Source organism: Numida meleagris, chromosome 3, assembly GCF_002078875.1.
Source record: "Numida meleagris isolate 19003 breed g44 Domestic line chromosome 3, NumMel1.0, whole genome shotgun sequence".
In the NCBI taxonomy this organism is placed as follows: Eukaryota; Metazoa; Chordata; class Aves; order Galliformes; family Numididae; genus Numida; species Numida meleagris.
In genome coordinates, this window is record NC_034411.1 from 108,079,872 (window position 1) to 108,105,544 (window position 25,673).

The following is a 25,673-nucleotide window of genomic DNA, read 5'->3' on the forward strand; positions in this document are numbered from 1 at the left end:
TCCACATCATGGCAGTGCTAAGGCCAGGTCTGGAGGCCAATCTTCTGTTTGCAGCGCTAAGAGAAATCACTTTGTCCATCTGAATGTGCGACAGATCAAGCCTTTGTGCTCAGATCCCCCCCTCTAGCCAGCACATCCTTTTCAGCTTGTAATACGAGCGCATTTTGCAGCATGTCATGGTGACAGTGCCAACACATGCAAGAGGATGCCAACGAGCACCAGCAGGCTCTGTGGGGAGTGTCTGGCTTCAAGAGGCCTCCTGGGATGGGCAACGTGCAGGTGCTTCCACAGAGGAGCAGAGCTGGAGCTCTTTGCTTTGGGGGACACTGAACTTGTGCAAATCCTCTGTGTTTCCACTTCTCTCCATCCTCCTCCTGATGAAGCAGGCGTGTTCGCTCTTAGCTCCTCAAAAAGCGTGAACGTTCTCAGAAAAAAATATATATTTTCAAAGCAAGGATCTTTAAGAAAATGAGATATTTGATGAAAAGCTATCCCCTTACCTTCCCTCCCAATTATTTTTGTAAGTACTATAGGCATGAAATAAAATATTTTCATTAAAATGTCAGCAAGCAAACAAGAAATGTGAGCAGATATTCCACACCAAAGCCAAAATCAGCTCTGAAAAACGACTGAGGCAGAAGAGCTAACCCCTAGACTGTAATTTCTTTCCTAGGGAGGGAGCAAAGCCTATAGAGCTCTCTGTGCAGAAGGGACTACCGCAAAGCCTGGCATTATTTGATTTTATTGTTTTCACTTCAGAGTAATAACAGTCCTCCTCTAAGGCTGGAGACTGGATTTGTCCTTAGAATATGACCTTTTTGTAACCTATAGTACCGGGAAAAGGACAAATTCTGGCAGCAAATGGACAAGATCTCCGGCTTTCTGCTGGTGGAAAGCCAGCTTTTATCCAATCTCAGTTCCAAGCTGCCCTGCAAAAACAGAAACAAAACAATAACAGATGTAAAACAGCCTCCCACCACTCAGGTGGCTTCACATCTGAGTCCTGTGAGTAGGGAAGGATCATGTCTAAAGCCTTCTGAGATCCCTGACATGATCCCAACCCAGTCCCCATAACCATCTCTCAATCCTCCATGCTGAGAGTGCTTGAATTCACTTTGCACCGCATCCCAAGTGTGACCAGAAGGACCACACTAATCCCCAATCCCAATGTGGCACTTTTCCTCACCACCATGGCACCATGAAGGAGCATGGGGATGGCAGGGAATCAGATGGCCAATGACTGGTGTTGGGTGGCTGATGGTTGCTGTGGTTTTATTGCCTCTCCTCCCAGTTGTTTGCTGAGGGAGGCAATGACCCTACTCATGCCTTAGGCAGGATTCAGTGGCCAAGTCCCCACTGAGTTCTGGCTTTTCTTGCAGTGGTTGAGCAAAGCTTCCTTACTCTTCAGGAGCAGAAGGAGCCCCTTTCACCTTGCTGAATTTTCTAAGCACTTCTTAGCATCCTTTCCTTTCCCTCACAGGGGGGGACCGCAAGGCAGCACTCCATATACTTCTCTCACATGGAGTTACTCATCCAGCTCAGAAACACGGTGTTTTCTCTCCCAAAGTAGAAAGAACCACAATATGCTGGAATACATAAGTGTTCCTGCACAGGTTAATCCACCCAAAATCTTTCATCTCCTGTAAAACTCCAAGAAGAAAGGCAGGCTCCAATCACAGAATCATAGAACCATAGAATCATAGAACCATAGAATCATAGAATCATAGAATCATAGAATTAGCAAGGTTGGAAAAGTCCAACAAGATCATCCAGTCCAACCATCCACCTACCACCAATATAACCCCACTAATCAGGGGCCTTCTTGTTCACTTTCCTCCATAGATTTAATCTCTTGTGGTCATCTGTCCCTTTCTCTCCACTAAGAAAAGCCCGAGGAACCGCTCTCTGTTTGTTTCAAAAGCCCAAGAATCACAGGAAAATGGCCACATACTGAAAATAGAAGGATAAATTGCTTTCTTGGGTGAATCAGAGGAGATCAGTGCAGCCCACCCAACTGAAAATCCATCCATTCAGTAAGGAACTGAAAGGGGTGCTGCTGACACTGGGACTGCCTTGTCCCTTAATGTCACTAGTGAGAGAAAGCTCACTTTTGGATGTCAAACACAACTGATAGCATGAATAAGATACCTTTCAACAAGAGGAGGCAGAATGGGGCAGAAATACAATCTCATTTCAGTGCATGGGAAGCACGAAGACCTTCCCAACCAACCCAGCTGGGTCTGAAATGTCAGGCAAATCCTTCCTCAAGGAGCGCATCAGTAGGTACATCAATCAGACAAGCCTTTCTTCCAGCATGCACATGAATGAACGAATACCTCAATTATGGCTGCGTGTTTCATTGCACTTGACCTTAACAGTCCAATGCTTTCTGCGAAGGGGTTTGATTCAATTAGCACACCCATGGGGTTTTCATACAGGCTACTAACTGACCAGATGATGCAGGGCATTTAAAGGCAGCACACGGCACAGCAGTTCAAATGTACCATCCCATCTTTCCCTGTTCGCCACGTGACAGCCCAAAAAGGATGCCTACAATCCCCGCAGAGACAGCAGTTGTTGCAAAAACATCCCATGTTTGGTTTTGCAGGCTTAAGGGCGAGAGATATTGGCCACTGTTCTTCACGTTTCAAGGTATACTCAAATACAGATGCGTGGCGAAGTGCTCATGAAACAAGCATGAAGTCAAACCTACTGAGTGCTCAATGGAAGAGTCTTGCATTGGGAACAAAAGGCAATGAGAGGTGAGGTAGGGGCAGGGAATTGGAACTAGGTGATCTTAGAGGTCCCTTTCAACCCAAGCCATTCTACGATTCGATGATTCTATGATTCATGCAGCAGGGACATGCTGGGCAAACTGTGGCCAGCATGCCAACATGACACTCAGCCACCATCTATCCCAAGTTCCTCTTGACCACACAGGCATCCTCACTGCCAACCAAACCCGAGTCAAGGCACAGGCTTCACTTTTGCGAAGCCAATGATCCACATCACTAAGAGTTACTGGAGTTTGTGGCATGATTTTGTTTGAAACTCCCACTGACCCCAACAATTCCCAGGCAGTGACCATTCCCAATACACAGCACAGAGAAAATGCAGCAGGTTGCACCCATCCAGCAAAGCCTTGCACAACCATCCTGCCTGCTTTTAAGTTCCCTTGGAAATGCAACATTTCATAGAATCATCAAATTATAGAATCTCTCAAGGTGGAAGAGGCCCATAAGGATCATTGAATCCAACTCCTGGAGAGTCCAACAGCAGCAGAAGAGAAAGCATCTCTACCCCTGCCGCCCTTCAGAGGACAACTTGAGGGGGTAATTCTGGAACACCCGATTCCACCTAATTTAAAACAAAGCTTTTCAGAAGTCGGCATGCAGGCTTTTGTTCCCTCAAGATGAGAAAGGAAGGTCAAACGGAATGATCAAAAACTTGGGAAACACCAGTGCTGCTACAAACCCCACGAAACCGGAGTGCACCTCGCTCCTGCCCCATGCATGATGTGCGTAGTGCTGCATCCCTTGGCCAGAACTCGCCAGCCAGGCTGCATAATGGGGCTCTTTATGGTGTCCACATGGGAGCAGCCACCAGAGCCTGTTGCACCTTTGCGCAGCATCCCGCTGGCAGCAGCCGGAGGGGACAGGAGACCTCAGGAAGCACCGAGGAGATGCAGGGAGTGGTGGGAATTGCTGAGCGGACGTGAGCCGAATACCTAGCGGAACGAGCAGGTGGGGAAAAGCAGCGAGGCTGCAAAAACTGGAGGCCAGTTCCCAGTGCATTTGCTCCGAGGATGGCAGGGAAGCAGCGAGGGAGCGTGGCTGGTGAGGCGAGGGGAGGCAGGGGCACCCGCGGCACTCATTGCTCTCCCGGGTATCTCAGAGCTGCAGGAAAAAAAAAGGAGAAAAGCCATCCAGCGACCTCGCTGAAATTAGAAACTTAACAATGAACACGCTCCACATACAAGGAGCCCGGCTCTGTCACCATGGAGACGACTACAAATCTGTGTCAGCTGCAATCCACTCTCCGGTTCCTAAAATTTTAAACGCAAAAAGAGGAAGGGAGGTTGGGGAGGAGGGAGCGGGAAGGGGGAATTCCTCCACGCTGTTCGGCTCTGATGTGCATCACGTTTAAAGGCACAGGGGATTAGCCCAGCCTGATGCCGGATCAAGCGCGGCTGCGGAGCAGCTGATGCGTGCCGGCCACGCTCCCCTCCAGCACGGCGTCTCTCAGGACTCTGTGAGGCCGTGTCAATGCATCTCAGTGCTGGGGATGGACCCAACGCCGCAGTGCTCCTAGGAGGTCGTGAAGCCTTCAGCATCTCCTCCTGGAGGCTAATGGCATCTTGGAGGGGGACAGCAGGGACCAGGAAAGGAGTATCCCAGGGGTCGGTGCAGGGCTTCGGGAGGGAACACGCAGCAAAGGGCTGTGGTCCCTGCACAGCAAAATGGGCAGAGCTGGAGAGGAATTCCTGCTGCCAGGACGGAAGGGGAGAAGACGGTTGGACCAGATGGTCTTAGTGGTCTTTCCAACCTTAACGATTCTATGATTGATTCCAAGACGAAGCAGGAGGAAGAATGGGCCCAGAGATCCGTCTCTGCTGGGCTCAGAGGTCACAGCTGGGATGTGGGCATGAACAGCACACCCAGGTTAGGTAGCCTGGTGGCTGCTCTCTTGGCAAAGCAGCAGAAGTACACGTGCCTACCTACATCTTTGAGGAAGACGTATGGATGCATAAGCAGGTTCATGAATGAGTAGGAGCAGTGGTACACTGAACCTTAGGCTGTGCAGAAAGACCACAGAAAGTCAGTCTGTTGAGTGTGAAATGCTTACAGGGGAAGCTGGTGGAGCCTTTCAGCCAGGCAAAAGCAAAACCGGGGGATATGGGGGATATCCAACAGTCCTCATGGAGAAATGCTTACCCATCTTGGCAAAATACAACCAACCAACAAGCAAATATCCCCACCCCAAACACTTAATCCACACCCCCGACAGTTATTGGGATTTAGGTCATTTTTCTTCTCCTCTCATTGGGACTAATCTTGATTGCTTTGACTCATTTCTTCTACTACGCATCTCCCTCCTACTCCTGCTGTTATATAAGATCTTAAGGCAGCAGTGAAACTAAATCACAGAATCACAGAATATCCTGAGATGGAAGGGACCCAAAAGGATCAATGAATCCAATACAAAGGGCTCCAGCAAACTGAGTAGCACAAGGGGAGACTGAGAACTTTGAAACTCTTTCTGCAATTAAGTAATATTGAAGGTGACACTGTCAATGCTCATTTATACAACACCATCTTCAACCCATCCTGGAGTGAGTATGGGCGATCTATGGAGCTACAAAGCCAGGAAGAGCTCTGAGCTGTTCTCAGCCCTACATCTTCAAAGAGTCCTTGGGGAGACGCTGTAGGGTTCCCATCAAAGCCACTAGGGAAAGCTAGAAGCGCCCATTCAGAGAGGCAAAAGAGATATGGCCTATTCTGGTTGTCTCCATTTGTTTTCAGGGCTAACTCATGAATTCATACTCTGGTGACCAGTGCAGAAACAGGGTGCAAGTTGAAGCCCATGATGGCAAGGAAAGGAAGCTCAGCTCCCGTTAGTTCTTGTACGATGGGAAAATGTTATTAGCCGTAAGTTCAGGCTAACCCAATGGAAGCAAAATAATTTTCCCATGAATTCATTCCCTGCTCCCTCATGGTCCCACCAATAATACAGGGAGATTTTGGATGGGTACGGTTGGCAAGAACAAGTTACCCAGTGGAGGAAGACATTCAGAAGACTGGAGCTCATAGAATCAATCAGAGAATCAATCATACAATGGCTTGGGTTGGAAACCTCAAAGCCCATCCAGTTCCAACTCCTGCCATGGGCTGGCTGCCCCCCACCAGCTCAGGATGCCCAGGGCCCATCCGTGGCCTTGGGCTCCTCCAGGGATGGGGCACCCACAGCTCTGGGCAGCAGTGCCAGGGCCTCACTCCCCTTTCCACTGCCTCACACCCTGTGCTTCTGCCTTCCAGCAAGACATGGCTGTAAAAGAGAAACACACCTCATAGCAACCGTAATAACCGAACGATCTGCAACTCCTAATTCATTAATCACTGCTATGGAATAAGTCTCTTCCAACAGAGTCAAATTACTTAGCTCACTGCAATTCACTGTCAAATAGGTTACCACTTGATTAAGGTCTAAAATGTGCATGGAGGATTTTTTGGAATGGTCTCATTTGCTGCAATGCAATTAATTAGAGACACATTCCCAGTCAGGTATATTCTTAATGCTGTCTGATCACTCTTCAAAAAGAGAAAGAGGAAGAAAAAAGGGCACGTTAACTCACTTGAAATCAGGAAATTTCATGCATCAGTGTAACTCCTCTTTCTAGAGCACAGAGGTTCTGCTTTTCCTTTCTAAGAAAAATGCTTCACAACAGAGTTTTGCTGAATCCTCCGTTTCCCCCAACAGTGAACTTGAAGGAAGAAAGTAAACACTGGGATAGACTTCTCAGCAGACACACCAACACCCCACCCTGACCAATTAGCAGGGCTCTACTCATTACAAGCACTGCAGTAACTTTCCAATTAATTCATTCATATTTGCGAAGCCATTGAAAGAGACAAAGCATTAAATATAGATGCTAAATAAAGAGGAATAAATAGCAACCAACACTCAGCTCTCCAGGTTTTCAGGCCCCGTCAGCAGGGACATTCAGTCACTGCCCACAGCAGACTCCTTAACTAAGACCCGTAAGTGTGGTATTAATTTTTCAGCAGCATCTCCCAGACCTAATGAAGGCTCAGTTATGCTATGCATGAGGAGTCAGCCCAGAAGAGCTTTAAAATCTCCTGTCTGATGGCTGGTTGTGGCCAATGCTGAATTTCTATACGATAATCTGGGCACCGACCTCTTTGCTGCCCATTTTCATGTTCCCAAACTGTGGCTGCCCCTGCCAGGACATGGATACATGATGAATTAGGCAGCCATCACAAATCCTGCCTCTCCCAATCTGGATTCTTCACAGCACGTATCTTCTCTTTCTACTTTTGACTCTTCCTGCTGTCAGTGAGTAAAGATGGTTGCAGCACCAGGAGCAAATTACAGGCAAAGACCTTGCTACAGCCTCTGCTGCATGTCTCTGCTATTCAGCTACCTTGGCAACCACAACAGAGTAGGAACAAATTAAACTGTGGGTCCATGTCCTGCATGAAACCCCGGGCTGTGCCAAGGATGACAGTGCTAGTCTAGATGTAGCCAGCGAGGAGATAATATATTGTCTGCTGGATCCTGCAATGGATTCCAGCACATCCTGGATGGTGTCTGAAGACCTTGGTGGAAGCCAGGCTCTGCTGAGCAGCAGGACCTTGCAGCACTCCTCCTCCTTGATGAAGGCTCTTTGCAGGCACCTGTTTCTACATCACAAAGTCCTTGTTTCCCTTTCTCATCCCACTGACATTTATTAAAGAGAAAAACTGCTCCTGCCACCATGGTGAAAGGTGGCACAAACACAGGTTTCGGGACTGTCCCAGTAGCTTTTAGCAGGCCACCGTGCTGCCTGGATGCCGGTGATGTCCCCCTCCAGCCCAGCGTGGAGGAGCAACTCTGAGCTGTACACTTCTCTGCAGAGTGTGTGCTGCCTTCCTCTGTAAAACTAAGAGGCAATTTTGGGTCCCGCACAGGGGACTGAATTGTCTGCATATACAGCGAGAAGGCAACAGTAGGGAGCTTAAGGTGCCTTACATTTAGACAGAAAACTCACCTCCTTCCTTTGTGAACTGTCGTCAATACAGCTGCAGGCTGACCCCCAGAGAAGGGAGCTGCTTCCTAAGACCCACAGGACTTCCCCAGAGTGCCTCTCATGAAAGGCAACAGGTTTCTTGCCCATCCCATCCAGCCCTTGCTCACATCACTCTCTGTTATTTCACCATGCATGATGATTAGGGGGGTCAGCATTCAAAAAATGCCCTCTTTGGGGGTTACCCCGTGAGCAATATGGGTTGAGAAGACAGGTTTATCATCTGTGCATGCTCCCTTGCTTTGGGATTACATCAATTATCCCTATTTTTAAGCTTGTGGGTAGAGCCCCCTAGCCCACAACAGAGGCAAACAGCTCCCAAAGAAAAGGTATTAACATATCTTTGAATTCCAGCCTTTGTTAAGCTCCATGAGGGTTCCATCAAGAACCAGAAGCCTACCGAGTTCCAAGGCCTGGAGCACTTCCAGGATTCAGTTCTGCTCCAATCTGCTTTTTCTCCCCCTCCACCCTCTTCTTTTTCTTTCCTTCCTCTCTGCTATCCGTGGGAGTTCACTTGCCTCAGAGTACCTCCTTGTATTTCGTTCTGCTTGTGCCATTATTATCCTCATTGCGGAAACTCTCCTACAGGAGGTTTAAAATGTGCCATGCATTTCTTCACTTGTGGCTGCATCACCCTGTTGCTATTAGCAGCCAGAAAACACAGCGTCTTATTAGAATTTTCTCTCTGATTAAGCTCATGAGCGAATCCCTTCCTCCACGACCTATCCTCGGGATTTGCCCTAAAACTTCTTGTGTAGATCTCCTTATTTTTCAAGTCATTGCAATTCATCCTGTGCTGGACAGCGCGTAGAATCATAGAACAGAATCATAGAATCACCAAGGTTGGAAAAGACCTCTAAGATCATCCAGTCCAACCATCCACTTATCACCAACATTTCCCATTAAATCACGTCCCCCAGTACAACATCTAAATGTTTCTTGAACAGACTCCCATGGTACACCAACAGAAACCATCATGAGAGCTAGAAAACTTCTCAATGATGCTCTGGAATCCTCAATGACAGGTCCTTGGTAGGATACAGTGATACAAGATGTGGGATTTGGGAGCACGGCAAGGCAAGTTACACCATTAACTTCCTAAACTCATGTCCCAGTGCCACAAGGAACTTTCTCATGCCTTCACCTCTCCTTCCAAGGGCAAAAGAAATAAACAAAAGAGGCCTCTGAGCCACTCCACTACCTGGTTGTCCTTGCTTTGTTTCCCAAGCCTGTGTGACATGAAGGCTCACAAAAGAAACACAGCAGCCTGAACAAAGTCAGAGCTTCAAGAGCTTTCGGAAGTCCACTCTCAAATGCTGTATAGGTCAGGGGACAACCACAGGCCATTGGAGCCTGGAGACACTGCCACTTGCAGCTTGAGACAAATGTGAAGGAGGACAGGAGAGCAGGAGGGATGGTGGTTGGAGGCGCCCTCAAGATGGGCTGAGCAGCTCTCTGAAAGCTGCCCTCCCCTTGCTAAACATGTGTACTGGTGTGCTTACCAGCAGAGGCACAACCTTCCAGGATTGCACTTGATGGAACTCAAGATTGCAGGTTTTTAAGCGTTGCAGCATTACAGGTTCTCTGGGCTGCAAGGAAACTTCCAGAGAAGCTGTCAGTGTCCCATCCCTGGAGGCATTCAAGGCCATGGATGGGCCCTAGCAGCCTGATCTGGTGGGGGGCACCCAGCCCACGGCAGGAGGTTGGAATTAGATGATCTCTGAGGTCCCTTCCAACCCAAGCCATTCTACGATTCTGCGGTTCCTAAGCTTGGTGACTCCACAGCTTCTGTGAATGGAAATGGAGGCTTCAATGAGTATGGATAGGGACAGGCACAGGGGGGTAGCTCTGCTGATGCTGGGGACATCACCACGCACAGGCCACCAGCCAAAACACATCATACAAGGCACTCTCCATGCTTTATCCATTACCCACTTGACGTGAATTTCAGCTTGGGTCCTCCAAGCTATTCAGAAATCCACGTTCGAAGACAGCTGGCTGCCCACATGGTCACATTCACATTCACATGCCCAGATCAGAGCAGTGTCCTCCCATGTCTTCCAAGAGGAGCTACTTCTAGGAGACGCTGGAACCAGTCAGCCTCACCAAGAAGCTCATAAGGTAAAGCATTACACCACTACAACCTGTGCCATAAGCAAGGCTTTTCACTGCCATCCCCTGCTCCTGGGTAGGATTCATCTATCCAGACATGACTATATCCAGCACTGGAAAAGCCTGTGGACGCCTGCCACACACCAGGCCAGAAAGAGAGCACTGAAGGGGGATGGAGCCACACGGGAAGCACAAGACATCCCGTTTTACGTGACCCTGCATCTACAAACTGGAAATGGAGTTATTTAACACTGCTATAAAGTAACACCCAGTCCACCCCACTGTGCCAGAGCACAAATATCTACAGCAGCAGACCTTGTCCCCAAAACTGTAGCAATTCACTGGGCAGATCAACTTAAAATCACAGAATATCCCAGGTTGGAAGGGACCTCCAGCATAGGAAAGCACAGTGCCCAGTCCAGCTCTCTGCACACACGCCATATCCGACCTTCATAAGCAACACTATTAAAGAGAGAACTAATATTTAAAAAAAAAAAAAAAGATGCAAAACAGCCCATTTTTAGCAGAAACAATTCCTGGTGCAGAATGAAAGCGGAGGCCGTGCCGTCACTCAGCCTTCTCTATGCTCGCAGTGCTTTTTGAATGCAGAACTGATAGAAAAACAGACTCCCACTCAGGGCATGCTTGCTTCCCATCCCGCCCTCGCTGTGGGTCTGCTCCATGCACGGATAAATGTTGTGCGTGGTTCTTACAGGGTAACCCTTGTTTTGTACCAAACCCCACGTGGGAACATGCTCGGATGCTTTGGCAGTGGGAGCAGCTGCCAGACTGCTTATTTTACGGGGGTTTTGCCTCAAGAAAGGAGGGAAATGGGTGAAATTCCTTCTGGTCAGGGCTGCCTTGAGCATGAAATCATTGCAACAGAGGGGATGTCAGAGGTGCTGGGCACTGAGCACCACCTTGCAGCACAAGCATCCACGTCAGACTCGTCCTCTCTGCTCGCTGCTCCAGAAGAAAAGACAGAGGAACTGCATAAATTCTATACAGGAGATGCTCTGAGGACAAGGCGTCCCCACTGCAGGTGGACGTAATGCCCAGGGAGGGGCTGATGCCCACCTAATCCCAGATGCCCACCTAATCCCAGATGCCCACCTCCGAGTCCCCTCTGCAGGTTGGTGGAGACACCTGAATGCAGCCAGGGACTCCCTTCCCTACAGCAGAATCCTATGTGTAGGTGTTGGGATAAATGACTACGGCCCCACCTGGCTGGTGGAGCAATCCCATCCTCCTTCCTATCTTTATGTGACCCCTAAAATTCACTCACAGCCCCCTGTGCCCAATCTACAGGTTTCCTCAGCTGATCCATCCACCTGCCCACCCTCTGCCATGGAAGCACCACATTTGGGATTGCAGCAGGGCAAACACATCTTGCCCTGCTCACAAAGGTGCTGGTGACTGCAGGGACTGAAATCCAGCTGGTAGCTCCCAGGCAGCACCGCGTGCTCTGGCGTTGGCTCTGGCTGCAGTGCGCTCCTGGAGGAGCTGCCTGAGATTGGGTCCGTGTCTGCTTCCTTGTGCCAATGCACTATGGAGTGTTTTCTTGGGCAATTCTGATGAAAATCTCCCAGACCAGACGATAAAAATGTGCACGCGCCAGGCTGCTGAAGTCCGAAGTCACCTCATCTGCCCATCCCTCCCATTCAACTGCAAGCTCTTATAGGGGCACAGCCTTGTAAATTCAGCTGCAGGCTGCCAGGTCTTAACATAACCCAGTATCTAAAGAAGGAGTCTGAGTTTCCCCAAGCAAGGCATGCTTAAAGGGAAGCCAAGCAGCTGCCCTACGCCCTTCGTGGCTCTTGGCAATGTGGCATGTTTGGGATCCCTGAACGCCAGGAAGACCCCAGCTACCACCACAGCTAAAGAAGCAATACGAAGCAAGCAGATGCTTCTTTGTCAAACTGGGTTGCAGCATTGGTGGCTTCCTGGGGTCCAGATAACTTCACAGCATCATCCAATGACACCCCAGCTCTAAAGGCACCTCAGTTCTAAAGACACCACAGGTGGGAAGGCTCCCCAGGTCTGAGGTCTATCTTGAAGCCCAGAGGGACTCTGCAGAGAAGAGCTTGCTTGTTTTTGAGGGGAAAGAAATCTTCCTGCCCACACACCAAGAAAAAGTGCTGCAGAAACACTTTGAAGCTGTTAAACTTCCCTCCTGGGAATCTCTCCCCAGGTTTGAGTTTTTCCTCTTAAAAAAAAAAAAAAAAAACAAACCACGCATATTTTTGTGGCCGTGGTATCACAAAAATCAAAAGGATTCAAAACTCACTTTGAAAAAGGTGCACGGAATAACCATAATGCTTCCTTGCTTTTCCAGCCACAAAACCTACTTGTCTCTGGAAGCAATTGCTCCACGCCACGACGGATTAGGAAGGAGTAGACTCGTCTGGCTGCAAAAGGCGCACCGCCATCCTTCTGAAGTGTAAGTTTGTACTGTAAACTTACCTCGAGCTCTTGGTGCTGTTAACTCAAGTGCTTTTTCATACAAAGAATCTCTTTAGTCCAACGTGGAGGTGTTTTCAAACTGCTTTTGCTGGCAGGGCTGAGGCATGCAGAGGATGTTGTGGAAAAACAGCCCGTCGCTGCTACTCTAGGGTGTCAACAAGGGAAATTTCATCCCCATAAAGCCATTTTGCAGTGCATCCTGACAGCATCCATGCTCTGTCCCCGATGCCAACAGTGTTCAAGCCCACAGGATACGCCTCCAGGCTCCACAATGTGCAAACCCTCAGGTTACCTTCATTAATCCAACAGGACTGGGATCGTGGCTCATCCTGACCAGAGCTGTCACAGCCAGCAATAGGGATGGGCACAGATCCAGTGGCAGAGATCTGTGCACCATCCTGATGAGTGCACCAAGACAGCTGCGCAGTGACCATCACCTCTTGAGCTTGGCCAGGTGGAGACAGCACTGCATTGGTCAGTACTGCAAGGCACTGCTTTTATTGCAGTTTGGATTTCCATTCTCCTCGAGCCTAGCTCAAGAGAACGGGAGGAAAATAAATGTCTTCCAGCAGAATCAACGGGGGAGTAGCTTCAATCTCAGCACCACAATCTCAGCATCCCTGTCCTGCTCTGTGTTTGTTTCCCCATTTCATACGGAGCGAATCCCAAAACCCACATGAGCTGCTATAAACGTGCTGTTCCTCCTGTAGTGCCCGCTGTATAACCTGATGTAGAAATCAGGCTAGGCAGCCCTAAATGACACTGGAGATTCTGAACAACTGCACCTTAAAAGCATGCAGCTAACCCTGAGAGCTATTCAGTTCAGAGCAGAGAATGGCAGATTCTCTAAATACCGCAGAAGAGGCTGGCATTTAGGCTGCAGATGGAGAAAAATTATGTCAAGAGCACGGTTCAAACCACTGCTGTTTAAATAACCTCTTCCAAGCAGCTCTGGTAAATACAATGCCACGAAAGAGCCCTTCTACGACAGTGATCTGTCATCTGGATTCCCTCACGTGTGCTTCTCAGCCACCCTGCTTCTCTTGGAGGGGAGATGTTCAGAAGGAACAAAGCCTCTGTGGTCTGGAAACAATGCTGGAAAGCAAAGATAGGATTCCCTGCTGGCTTAGCAACATCATAAATCAAGGCTTGGGTCTGACACAGAACACACAGGAACCTTTAAGTGATGCTTAGCCCCTTCCCTGCGATCGCTCTATTTCTCTTTCTGGTCCTGTCTCATCAGACACCAGCAGAAGGAGGCACATCCTTGACCAGAAGCTCTGCAGGCAGACCTGGATGCGTGCCTTGGTCCCCACAACGCCCAGCCTTGGCCTTGTTTGCTCCAGCGTATCATTATTGTTTTAATTGGCCATACTTGCGTGCCTGGAATACCGTGATGTGATGACGCTTGCTCCCCCGGTGCCAGCCATGGCAGCCTGGTTTAACAGGTACAGCGTTGATTTATGAGCACCGAATGCCACTCTTAGCACCACGCAGCCTTTTTCATTACGCTCTCACTCGCCAGAGCCATCCGAAGATATTTCCTGCTGCTACAAAACTTCCCGTGCTCTATCTCAGCCCTGAAGTGATGCTGGAGGAGGGAAAAGAGGGAAATCTTCAGTCTCTAAGCCATAAACACAAGCAGGTTAAAATGTACTGCCATCAGCTTCCAATGTGTGAGAGGAACCCCAAGTTTCCAAACCCATACTCAGGGACTGAGATAACAGCATCCCAACTTTCCAAAGCACCGCGGCCTCATCGGCTGCCAAAGCTGAAGAAAACAACATGGATGCAGCCTATTTTAGAACGTGTTATTTAGTTTTAATATTTTCCAAGACTGTTTGTTTTGTGTTGTTTTTTTTTTTTTCCTTTTCATTTGCAACTCCACCTTTGGGATGAGCGATTTTATTTTATGGAGGGATATTAATAGTAGGCAGCCAGCCTTGTTTGTTGTTTTTTTCTTTCCAAACCAACATTCAGAAGGAATAGATTAAATCATTAAATACACACAAGCACAGGAAACACTGGAAACTCTTAGCCATTATCCTATGAAGGGAATGCCAATGCAAACACTGTAATAAAATATTCTTCACTGAAATCAACACTAATTTTCCAAGGCAATCAAATTCATCCCCTTGATCCCTCCTCCTAGGGAAAACAGCCAGCACAGCTAAATTCAGATCCATGTGGCTCCATGCTTAAATTTGGTTTGAGCATGCTGCAAATCAATGATTTCAGAAAGACAGAGGAGTCCCCGAAGAGAGCTCAGCCATGAGGATGATGATGCTCTGTGCTGACGTTCCATCAGCAGCTCAGAAGCAGCAGCAAGCCTTTTACAGCAGCTACTCTTGTGCAATGACCAGCATCCATTCTCTCATCAAAGAATGCTTTGAGTTGGAAGGGACCCTTAAAGGCCATCTGATCCCATTCCCTTCCCCTGGCTCAGAGACAGCCATGTACCTCCCATAAATCCTGCCTTGGGATGGAGGCTGAATCATTTCTCCTTTCTGATTCCATGGCAAAGGATCAATCAACCTTTGCTACAGCTCCTCAACTTAAGAGGAGTTGAACTGCCTCATAGGAAGTGCTGGTAAAAGCACCCTGCTCTGCATAAAATGAGACTTGGCTGCAGAAAAGGGGGAAAAAATTCAAGCATATTCAGCATCTTATGGATTAATCCCAGGCCTCAAGTTAGGATAATTACGGCCAGGAGGAATAAAAGGAACACAAATATAGGTTAACACACAAAGGGTCCAGTTTGGAAGGTTTTACACATCACCAGCTCGAAAGCGGATTTCTAAATTTAATTACAGAAAAAGTTTATAAAAGCAGGTAATACCCAAAGGGACGTCAAAATAATAGAGCGAAGAGAATACAGCAGCGAAGAGAACCAAACAACCAAAAAATAACCCAAGCAACTGCAACCAATGGAGCCGGCTGATGGATCTGCTGCAGGCCTGCTGCAGGCCTCAGCCCAGCCGCTCACTAGGCCGTGCTCACGGCGTCCTGCTAAACAGCATCTGCCACCGTCCTCCAGAAATGGCATTGCCAAGGGAGAAGAGATAAGTCACTGTGACAGCCCTGCGACTTCCCAGCACTGATTTCCCTCAAAACATCTTCGCTTGTTTGCTGGAACATATCCCTGTGGGGGCAGGAGCCCAGGCGGCGGTATGGGGAGAGCCGCGTGAGGGTGGAAGAGGGAACTTCCAACCCCACTTTTTTTCTATGGGTGATGTAAAATCCCTAAATTATAGAATCCTAGAAAATATACTGGTTCTCATGATTAACAGAATCCAGGACAGAACACTAGAATATCATTCAACCTCTAAGATCCCCAGGCCCAACCCCAGCCCACCCCCACCATGCCCACTGACCACGTCCCTCAGTGCCACATCTCCATATTGAACACCCCCAGGGACGGTGAGCCCACCACCTCCCTGGGCAGCCTCTGCCACTGCAGCACTGCTCTTTCAGAGAAGAAATGTTTCCTAATGTCCAGTGTGAACCTCCTCTCTGCAAGGAACAGCTTCAGGAGAGGATGGCTCACAAAATGCCATCACTGTGGATTTGGGTTCCTCCCCACAACTATTGCCAGTGAAGAAAATGGCAACAGCATGGGCTGGCCAAGCAGCTCTGCTGGAAAAGCAGAAATATCCTCTGCTGCCCAGGCTGCAGCAGTACATCCTTCACACTGCTAAAAATTGACCAAATTGCACATAGTTTTCAAGTGCACACACTAATTTACCGTAATATGAAAAAAGCCATCTCCATGCACAGTGCCATGGTTAGCTACTGTGTTCATCTTTTTCCATCTTCTGCTTGCTCTCTCTTCCTTCTAAAAATGCTGCAGGTCTTGTTTTTTCACGTTTTTGTTTGTTTGTTTTTATCTTTCATTGCCATCTGCATTAAGAAAAATGAAATAATACTGCAAGGTGTGAACCAGGACTGAAGGCACAGGGCAGGAACAGGTCTAATTCTGAGATCTCTCCAGCTTACCACTAGAGTACAGATACTTACAGAAACTTGGAATTTAAACTTTCAACCTATAAAATGCATTTGGGGTCTAAGGCTTGCATTCCTGACCTATCCAATACTTGCTAGTCCTAGAAGCAGCTCCTGAAATGTGCCTGGGATGGAGCTGGGTGCTAATGCAGCACGGCTCTGAACAAGCTCTGGTCAGTCAATCAAAACACGCTGTCTTCTTTTAAATGCATCGCCTGCATACTTGAGATAGACCACGTGCTTTGACGCTCTGCTGGTCTGCTAACGCGATGCCCGGTGTGTGCAAGGAGCAATGCTTGCAGAAAGGCACTTCAAAGATCACAGACAAGTTGATTTTCAGCCTGGAAATACACATTTATTAGAAAACAAAAATCATGGTTTTACAAACTCATCGTGCATCAGATGAAAAACTCCCAAACTGGCCATTTAAACCTTGCACCGTGCTGGAGAACAGCAACATTTGCTCCTCTTTGCCTTGACTAGCAATATTGCTGCATGCTTGGCTCATCTCACCTTGGCTCACGCCACTTGCGTCGATGTGCTACGATGCGCACTGACTGCCACAAGCCCTTTTTTCACATAAATACGTTCAACAGCCCTAAGCACAAGTTATTTGTAAGAAGGGGGTCCAGACAGTCCAGCCACGTGTGCAGTAAGCATATAAAGTAGCACAAGCACAGTAACGATCCATATGTCTTCGAAAGCCATACACCACAAAGCAGCGACATTAAGTATATGGCACAGGATGAAATGGGATGCAGTAATGGAAATGCAAATTGAATCTCGGCACCGAGTAAGTACCTCTAAAGCAGAGGCTCCACCATACAACTGCTCTGCAGAAGTCGTAAGGAGCCCAGTCCCCTGGGACGTGTAAAACTGGATTAGACATAAACTTCAAAACCGGTGTGCTGCAGGATAATCCTATGCTGGCAGAAAGAGATCAGAGCTCATTTCTCTCTCTAACTTGCTTAATCTTCTGCGGAGATTTCTGAACTCTAGATATCCTGCTGGAAGCTAAAACACTCTCTTTTTCAAGGTTCACCATGGCTAACTGAAAACACAGCAAGTTAAGCATCCCAGAGAGCAAAGTGATTTTTAATGGGCCTTTATGACGGCAATCCGTGGCTGGGGACAGCAGGTCGAAGCAAAAGCATCACGATGCAGGTTAGCCTCCTTGGTTACTGTCAGGATGTCATCATGCAAATCACATCACATCTCAGTCCACAAGTCCCAGGATGGTTTTATATAGACGTGAAATACACATGTATAATTTAAAATCATACAGTAACAGAATGGTTTGGGTTGGAAGGGACCTCAGAGATCATCTGGTCCCAACCCCTGCCGTGGGCTGGCTGTCCCCCACCAGCTCAGGTTGCCCTCTGATAACAGAAGATAGATTTCCCCCTGTTTTGCTCACACCAGAGCACAAACCTTGCTAAACCTCATGCTAGCGCGAGCTTCAGCTGATGCAGCTCTACACGTGAAGCCAATCTCCTGCATTCTTGTTTCTGCCGCCGAAGAGGGCACAGCGCTGTGCCAAAATCAGGCCAGGTGGGTCTCACCATTCTGGTATCAGTGATGTCTGAACAGCCTGGCAGCTCCTCGGGGACCTCCTCTGCCCTGGGATGGTTCCGTGTGCTCCATGCACACACAGCGTTGTACCTGTTTGTGTATATAGGTACACTTCCCCTGGGGCTGCTGTGCTGGCTTACAATTAAATTGACATAACACAAGCAAACAAACCAAAAAAAACCCAACATACTCCTTCCCGACATTAAAGAAAACGCATTGATCCAAGCACTGGAACATCTCACAACCCATAAAAACCTTTCAGACCTAAAAAGAAAGAAAGAAAAAAATAAATAACAACGCTCAAGCATTAACTCATCCACCATCAACAGATCCAATCGTAAACAGTGAAATAAAAATTAAAATAACGTTTCAAACCTACAACAGGAATTTTCCTCACTGGGCGTACTCCCATGTTCCCATCTATTGGAGGAAAAAGTTCAGCAGAACCGTAGGAATATTTATTTCTTGAACAAGTAAAATCAGGGGGATTCTTGGCATCCTAACAGCGGTTGTTAAGGATTTGGATTCATGTGTAGATGCTTTGTTTTTGAGTGGAATCAGAACAAGAAGAGATGAGTTTGTGCCCAAACGAGTTGCCTGTGAGGTCTGCTTAGTGGCACCTTGTGGTGTACATACCCAACGTGAGCAGGATCCCAAGACACAAGGCATCTATCTATGGATACGTATGGGCATCCGGGGTATCTGTCTCTTGGGATGAGACATCCTTCCACAGTTTAAATGCACTGTTAGCTGTGCTGGGAAAATGATATTGCTAACTACTAAAAGCAGAAGTATGCAGAAGAAATTGGCTACTTTCAAGTGTAAATTAACTCTTACCCACTCATCTAAAAACATCCCGTTGGACAAAAGGAACAAAAACTTAAGTTCACAGAGGCTAGATCGCATCAAATAACGATTAGACATAAGCGGATACATATCTTAGGCATCTGCTCTGTTAATTATTAATTTAAATGGACACATTTAAAGATACATATACTCGTTATATGGGTAAGCACTTTTTTGTTAGCAGAGGGCGACTCTCGTTAGTGAGACGGGAGGGAGGAGCTACAGAAGAGAGCAGAGCGAGGCATTTCATGCAAGGGGCAAGAATGAGAAGAACACTTGCAACCAGAATCCGACACACACAGACAAGGCCAACACACTTCTCACATGCATGTCTTCACATGCACTCAGTGCGGCTCCTCTAAGTCAATTCCTCTTTACGGGATCTTTCTTTTAACCCTCAGTTACTTCTGGAAGGAGCAGCTCCAGCTCCAACCAGACTTTTTGCTTCTGGAGGAGTTCTTGGATATCCCACGTTCGGAATACGCCAAAGTAAAGCCAACAGGCAAGGAAAGAGGAGCTCTGTCAAGAAGCAGGGGTGGTGCCTGAAGACAAAGAAACGAAGGAGCAGCAGCACAGCAGAAGCCTTTCTTGTTCTCATTACCATTTTGTTGAAGTTTTTCAGAGCGACGATCTACAGCTCGTTCTGTGATGAAATCAGCTGATGTCAAAATAAGCCCAACTCAGCCTTAGCGCTGCACGGCTTTTGCTTAAGCTAAAAATAAAGATACACACGGATGGTTATGAAATGGCAGACGAGGAATGGAAGATAATGCTTTGTTTCAGGGCTCTGGATTAATGAGAAGTGCGAAATAAACAGAGAGATAAGGACGCTGTATCTTAAAGAACGCATGCGATGTACGTAGATTATAATAAATACAGCGGAATAATAAATGGGTCATCCAAAAGAAATCACAAAAACAATGGGTAAAAATGTCTATTGTGCTTCCAACAGATGACAGAAATGATCCGAAATCCGCTTAGGATGGAAATGGGAAACACGTTTGAGACGGCGCACTTGCCACTTGGGATAAAGGCATTTTTACCAGTTACAACGGCGGCAATTAAGATCATCTCGGTGGCAAACAACAGCACTGGGGGAATTATTAGTGGCTTATTTGTCATAGTGAATTACCTGCCGCACGCGTGCGTGTGCAGAGCTACGGGCTTGAACATTCAAAGGAACTGCCTCCAAGAAAAGTCATCTTTATTTTCATTGTCCTCAATTTCACACCCAGGCCAGCAACACAGAACGTATGCATGTCAGCACGAAGCCCGCAGTTTGAGGAATCCACACTGACACGACAAGAACTAATCCTATTATTTCCTTAACAGCGTCTGAATAGGCATTTTCCAAGTACTGCTCCTTATTGTAAATTTAACCCCTGTGTTAATTCTCTTACTGAGATCTCAAGCTGCTTTCTCCAGAATCGGGGATTTAGGGGAATAAAATCTCTTCTATTCAGTTTCGTACTTAAGAGAGACGAACCTTTCAAAATTAAGAGGGGGTTTGCAGACTGCTTGCCTTAAAAACACTTCTTCTCTTGCCAGGGCATTTGGAGATACCTCTAAAGCCAATTTTTGCACACAGAAAACAACTTTTTAGCATATTTCAAATATACACCTCCAGAAGACAGACAGCAGTCTGGACAGCTGTCTTTAATAAGAATCAGGAGTGCAGAAATACGTGATGGGAAGGATTTTCAGCATGATTTTCATGACAATCTGATGAGTGAACAACCAAGCGGTGCTCCGTTAGTTATTTCCCACAAGTTCAGTGCTCTTCCAATAAACCACAACATCCAAAGGTGATCAGGTGGGGAAAGACTTGGGGAAAAAAGGCTCCTTGCCACGACTTCCTGCGGCCGGGGAACTTTATCCCCTCTTGTTCAGGGCAGTTTTCCTTTCTGTAATCAAATATTGAAGTGAGCAGGATGATGGAAACAAACATGGAACTCGACTTGCACGCGTGCTTCCCGTGCTCTCCTGGAAAGCCCCACCAGCTGCTTTGCTGTGGGTACACAGGAACTTATAGGTGGCGTATTAAATATTGATTAAGAATAAATCCAAATAATTAGGCTTACATTTTAATCCCCATGTACATCTCTCCGTAATTCATCGCGACCGGAATTTCATGAGGTTCCACGCGAGGCTCCGCGTTTAATTTTAATTATGCGTTTCTTACATAATTCACCAAATTCAGTAATGGGCGATGAGTCTCCCAGCCATTCAAGTGAGTAACGAGATTTATCAGCCCAGTTTGTCACACGACAAATAGGATTCAGAGCGGTTATAAAGGCGGGTGATGAGAGAGAGATACGTGGAGGGAGGGGAGAACCAGCAGCACTTTTATTTCCGTGTAATAATGCTAATAATATGCAAATAATTCCCCATCTTAATGAATCCTTCAGATGACTGCCACGTTCCACACGCAGATTGTGGGCTGTGCGATTGAACGCAGCAGCTCAGCTGTTGGGTTTTCAGTGCTCTTCTGAAGCCACGAGGTTCTAAGCGCCTGTACCCAACCACCTCCACCTTCCCCATAACAACGCATCATGGAAGGTACCTCCAAGCTCCTCACATCTTGCTTTGAAGATGCGGTGACCACATCAAAGCCAGCTTAAAAATGGGCATGAGTGTTGAACGCAGAGAGCCCTATGCTCCTGCACGGGGGTAAACGCGGAGCATGGCTCTCAGGGTGCTTAAGAGAGGATGCTGAATGCTCAGCCCTCCTTTGGTCTGGGACTTGCTCTGGTACATGCTTCTGGTGACTTTTCAAACTTGATTTTGGAAGTTTCTTCCCAATCTCTGCATGGATTGGAAAAGCAAACTTTGCTGTCCTTCAGTGAACGCTGCAACCAGTTGCGCCCTGGCTTCTGACATCAGCACCCCTGCAGCAGGCAGCATCTCCCCCAGGAGAACAGGCTCATGCTCACAAGCAGGTGACATCAGCTATTACAATGGCCTTGAACAGTGCTCTCCTCCCCAGTTATTTCACCCTCAAACCCACTATAGGAACTCGAATATTTCAGATTCCCGTGTCCCTTGCAACTTGCAAAGCAACTCCACCCTGACTGTAGCATCCCCTCCCACATTAAAGGGAGCTTATAAACAGAAGAGAGACTGACTTCTTGCCCAGTCTGATAGTGATAGGAGAATGGTTTCAATCTAAAAGAGGGGAGATTTAGGTTAGATGTTAAGAAGATTTTATTTTATTCAACAGTGGTGAGGCTCTGGCACAGGCTGTACAGAGAGCTGTGGATGTCCCATCCCTAGAGGTGTTCAAGGCCAGGCTGGATGGGCCCTGAGTAGCCTGAGCTGGTGGGGGGCACCCAGCCCACAGCAGGGGTTGGAACTAGATGGGCTTTAAGGTCTCTTCCAACCCAATCCTTCTGTGATTCTCCAATTCTCATTTGAAAATGACTTTTTCATTCCTGTTCCGACATCCTTTTCATTCAAGCTTCCCGCACCTACACGTTCCCTCTCTGACTTCCAGTTTGTCTTCCCCTTCCCCCAAACCTTCAGGACAGGCATCAACCTTCAGGGTGTCTCACCCCTCTGCTCTCCAACCAGCTCTCCAACTTGACTTCTAAGGTTGCGATGCGGAATTCCTTTTTGAAATCATAATTTATATCTATGCATGTATATACAAACATATTTACGTATATATTTATCTATGCAGCTATTTGTAGTTTATCTATGATTCTATCCCATTCATTATCTATTCACAATAAGTTTAACCCAAAATCGCGACTCTAGTTTTAATGGCATTACGTCAGCTATCCTTTTTCCCCTAGTAACTCCATTTGGCACACTTTTGCTTGGAGCAGCTGTTCAGTAAAAGAATAAGCCAGTGTGTGTAAGTTTAGGTTGTAACACATGTAGTGTTAACCTTTTAGGTTGCTTATCTGGCCCTATTGTACGTATGCCCCTACGTAGGACACAGCAGGAGCAATCACAGAATCATAGAATATCCTGAGTTGGAAAGGACCCATAAGGATCATCATGCTCCACACAGGACCGCCCAAAAACCATACCATAATCTTAAAGACAATTTATGTTTTAGAGGTTTTATAAAAATATAAAGAGAAAAGAGACCCCGAGTTCTCACAGAAAACCAGCCAGAGCCCTCAAAAGATGACACTAATGCCAAAGAAGGTTGGGGGCCCTGCTTTGCTCACATCCTTGGGGAGACCACAGCATGGACCGTTTCCTTCTCAGGCATGAAAGAACCTGCACAAGAGAAAACCCTATAAATGACAGAAAAACCTTGCACTGGCCTGCAGTACCCTCCTGGGGGCTAGAGCAGCCAGCCATGAGACAGCAGCCCCCGGGACACCAGGCTTCGTTAGGCCTGGCACTCACAGCATGGCCTGTGAGACGTGTCAGCTGGAAGACAACAGAACAGGCCCTTACCAGTGTCTCCCTTCCCAAACCGTCAGCTTCAATGATACTGTATGACTTCACTGGGAAATCACTGCCTCTTCACATATTTTGCTCATTTTGACCTCAAATTGAGCTGCTTCTGCTGTGAGATGGGACCAGCAGAGATGGGATTTCAGCATCTGATCCAGCATCAGAAGAGCTCTCCACTCGCTGAATGCAAAATACACTCTGAACTAACAAAAGAAATTAGTTCCTCGAGTTTCACTTAAAGGATGCCTTTATTCACCAGAGGATAATGTCCTGCTCCCAAATATTTACTGCAAAATATCCACGTGGCTCAGGAATTCCTTCTTCTCCTACAGCAAGCAGAGACACCATGACTGTACTGCAACCACTAAGATACTGTGCTCCTAACCCAGGCAGCTACTAGCCTATAGGTCAGCAGAATCACTCAGGAAAGTCATGTCCTGAGACAGAAATTAGCCACCTTACACCTCACCATTCCTCTTCCTGGCACGTTACGGGTGGCCCAAAGGTGAAGAAGTGGTAGAAGCTTTGACTGGAGGCCAAAAATAATCAGTTGCCTCTGAAACAGTCTGAGAAAACACAGCACTGCCAACTAGGGCATCATGAATGGATGGTTGGACTGGATGATCTTGTAGGTCTTTTCCAACCTTGCTAACTCTATGATTCTATGAAGCCCTTCAAAGTAAGCAACCCCACAGATGCCTGATACGCCATGAATCCCTCTGCTCCCCCCAGATTACTGCTGAGTAGGCAAATAAAAACAAGCAGCAAGCCTTGCAGCAAGTCCTTCATTGCCTATGGCACCCAAATAAAAGAGAGGAAGGATGATGGACAAATAAGCTACCAGGCAGGAGAACGTCACTTAATAGAGCAGCTTTGTGGGCAGCACCAAGCTGGAAATCTTTATTCTGGCCTTTACAATCACCACTTGAAACACTCTGTTGACACAACAGAACATGGCTCAATTTCAAGCACCGTTGAGGTTGAGTAATTTCAAACATCTTTTAATGTTTGTAGATGGTCCAGAGGGAAGTTGGCTAAAAAGATCTCCAGGGCAGCCACGTGGAAATCCATACAAACCCTTCAGATCGTTACAGTGCCGGGCATGTGGGAGGAGCGGAGAGCGAAGGGGGAAAGGTGAAGGCTCAGACTTCCAGATAAGTTGCTTAAAGCGTTTATTTCTGTCCAGTGCCTCCGTTACAAGGTTAGAATGTGCCTTGGGGACCTGGAACAGACCGACTCCTTCAACCCAGACTGCTACTACAAAAGTAAAATTCTAAGCCTAATCCATACCCTGCTTGCTTCTCACGGTGTGAGTGGAGGGAGGTTACACACTCCTGTTTTCCAGTGGGCAGCAAAAAACGTCGGATGAGCAATCAGATAAGATGTTAATGCAGCTGGACTTAGCCAGAATATCACAAGCCCAAGCACTGCCGCTTTTAATGAAAGTCTGCAAAAGACTGCTGATAAATCTGGGTTAGAAACAAAGCATGTCAGGGAAAATGGGCAAAGTGATTCATCTGCAGAACATCCCCTGAACTTGCGAGGTCAAGGGAGAGCACTCTGAAAGTCTTGATTAAATTTACAAAGCATAAAATTAGCTGTTTGATGCTACTGCTAATATTGCAGTATCTTCCGGAGGGCGATTCAGCAGCAGGATGAGCCGGTGTGAGACTTTTAAACCAAGGCATGGGATGGAAAGGACCCCAGTGTCCCACAGAAGGTGCAACCCTCTACCTGCTGGATCTTCTAAATCCAGTCCATCCCTCGGGTCTGGTTCTTTGGATACATAAAAGTAACCTGAAAGGAACAAAACCACCTCTCGGATGTGGCTGGTCGCTGAACCAGGGCTAAAAGCTGCTGCTGACATCTCTCATTTCTCATTTTCCTTGTGACTCGGTGCATGAGCTGGGTTACCTACTGCTTCCTGAAGCTTTCTATTAGCACTTAGCCGTGGTAACGCTCTTAGAAATTAAAACAAAGGTAAACGTTAATGAGCCAACACTCACACCACTTCTGAATGGAGATGGCTCTGTTCTTACGGGGAGAAAATAAAGAGCAGCAGGGCTGCTCAAGTTGCTCTAAAGCCAGCGATGTGAGCAGCTCCAGCCTGCAGGACTGCCTGCTCTGGGCATCCCTCACTGCCACCCCAAACAGGATCAGGATGGATTCCCTTGTTCTCTAAGTTAAAGCTGCACTCAGCACCCTATGGCAGTAAGTTTATCGGCGTCCTTAGAATCAGAGAATCGTGAGTTGGAAGGGACATTCAAAGGTTATCTAGTCCAACTCCCCTGCAGTGAACAGGGCCACCTACAGCTAGATCCAGCTGCTGATCCAGTAGGTGAAGAATGAGAAGGGGTGGGCATGAATACCCAGACCCCAACCCACATCACCTAACAGAGAACAACCTCAAGCCCTTTCTGCTGACAGCTGAACATCCGACCACAAAAGCCTTTCCTAAAGG

The 25,673-nt window shown here is 47.4% G+C and overlaps 1 protein-coding gene and 1 long non-coding RNA gene across 2 annotated transcripts in view; both read right to left on the reverse strand.

Annotated features, from left to right (window-relative positions):
* The window catches only part of XKR6 (XK related 6), a gene marked incomplete at its 5' end in the record, with an annotated part of 189,336 nt that overhangs the window by 125,086 nt on the left and 38,577 nt on the right, over positions 1 to 25,673 (reverse strand). The gene's annotated exons all lie outside the window — the stretch shown is intronic.
* Positions 16,715 to 22,048, reverse strand: LOC110396653. Its single transcript, XR_002437134.1, has 2 exons — positions 19,401 to 22,048; positions 16,715 to 18,217 (listed from the first exon to the last, which is right to left on the reverse strand). It is a non-coding gene; the product is annotated as an uncharacterized LOC110396653 (long non-coding RNA).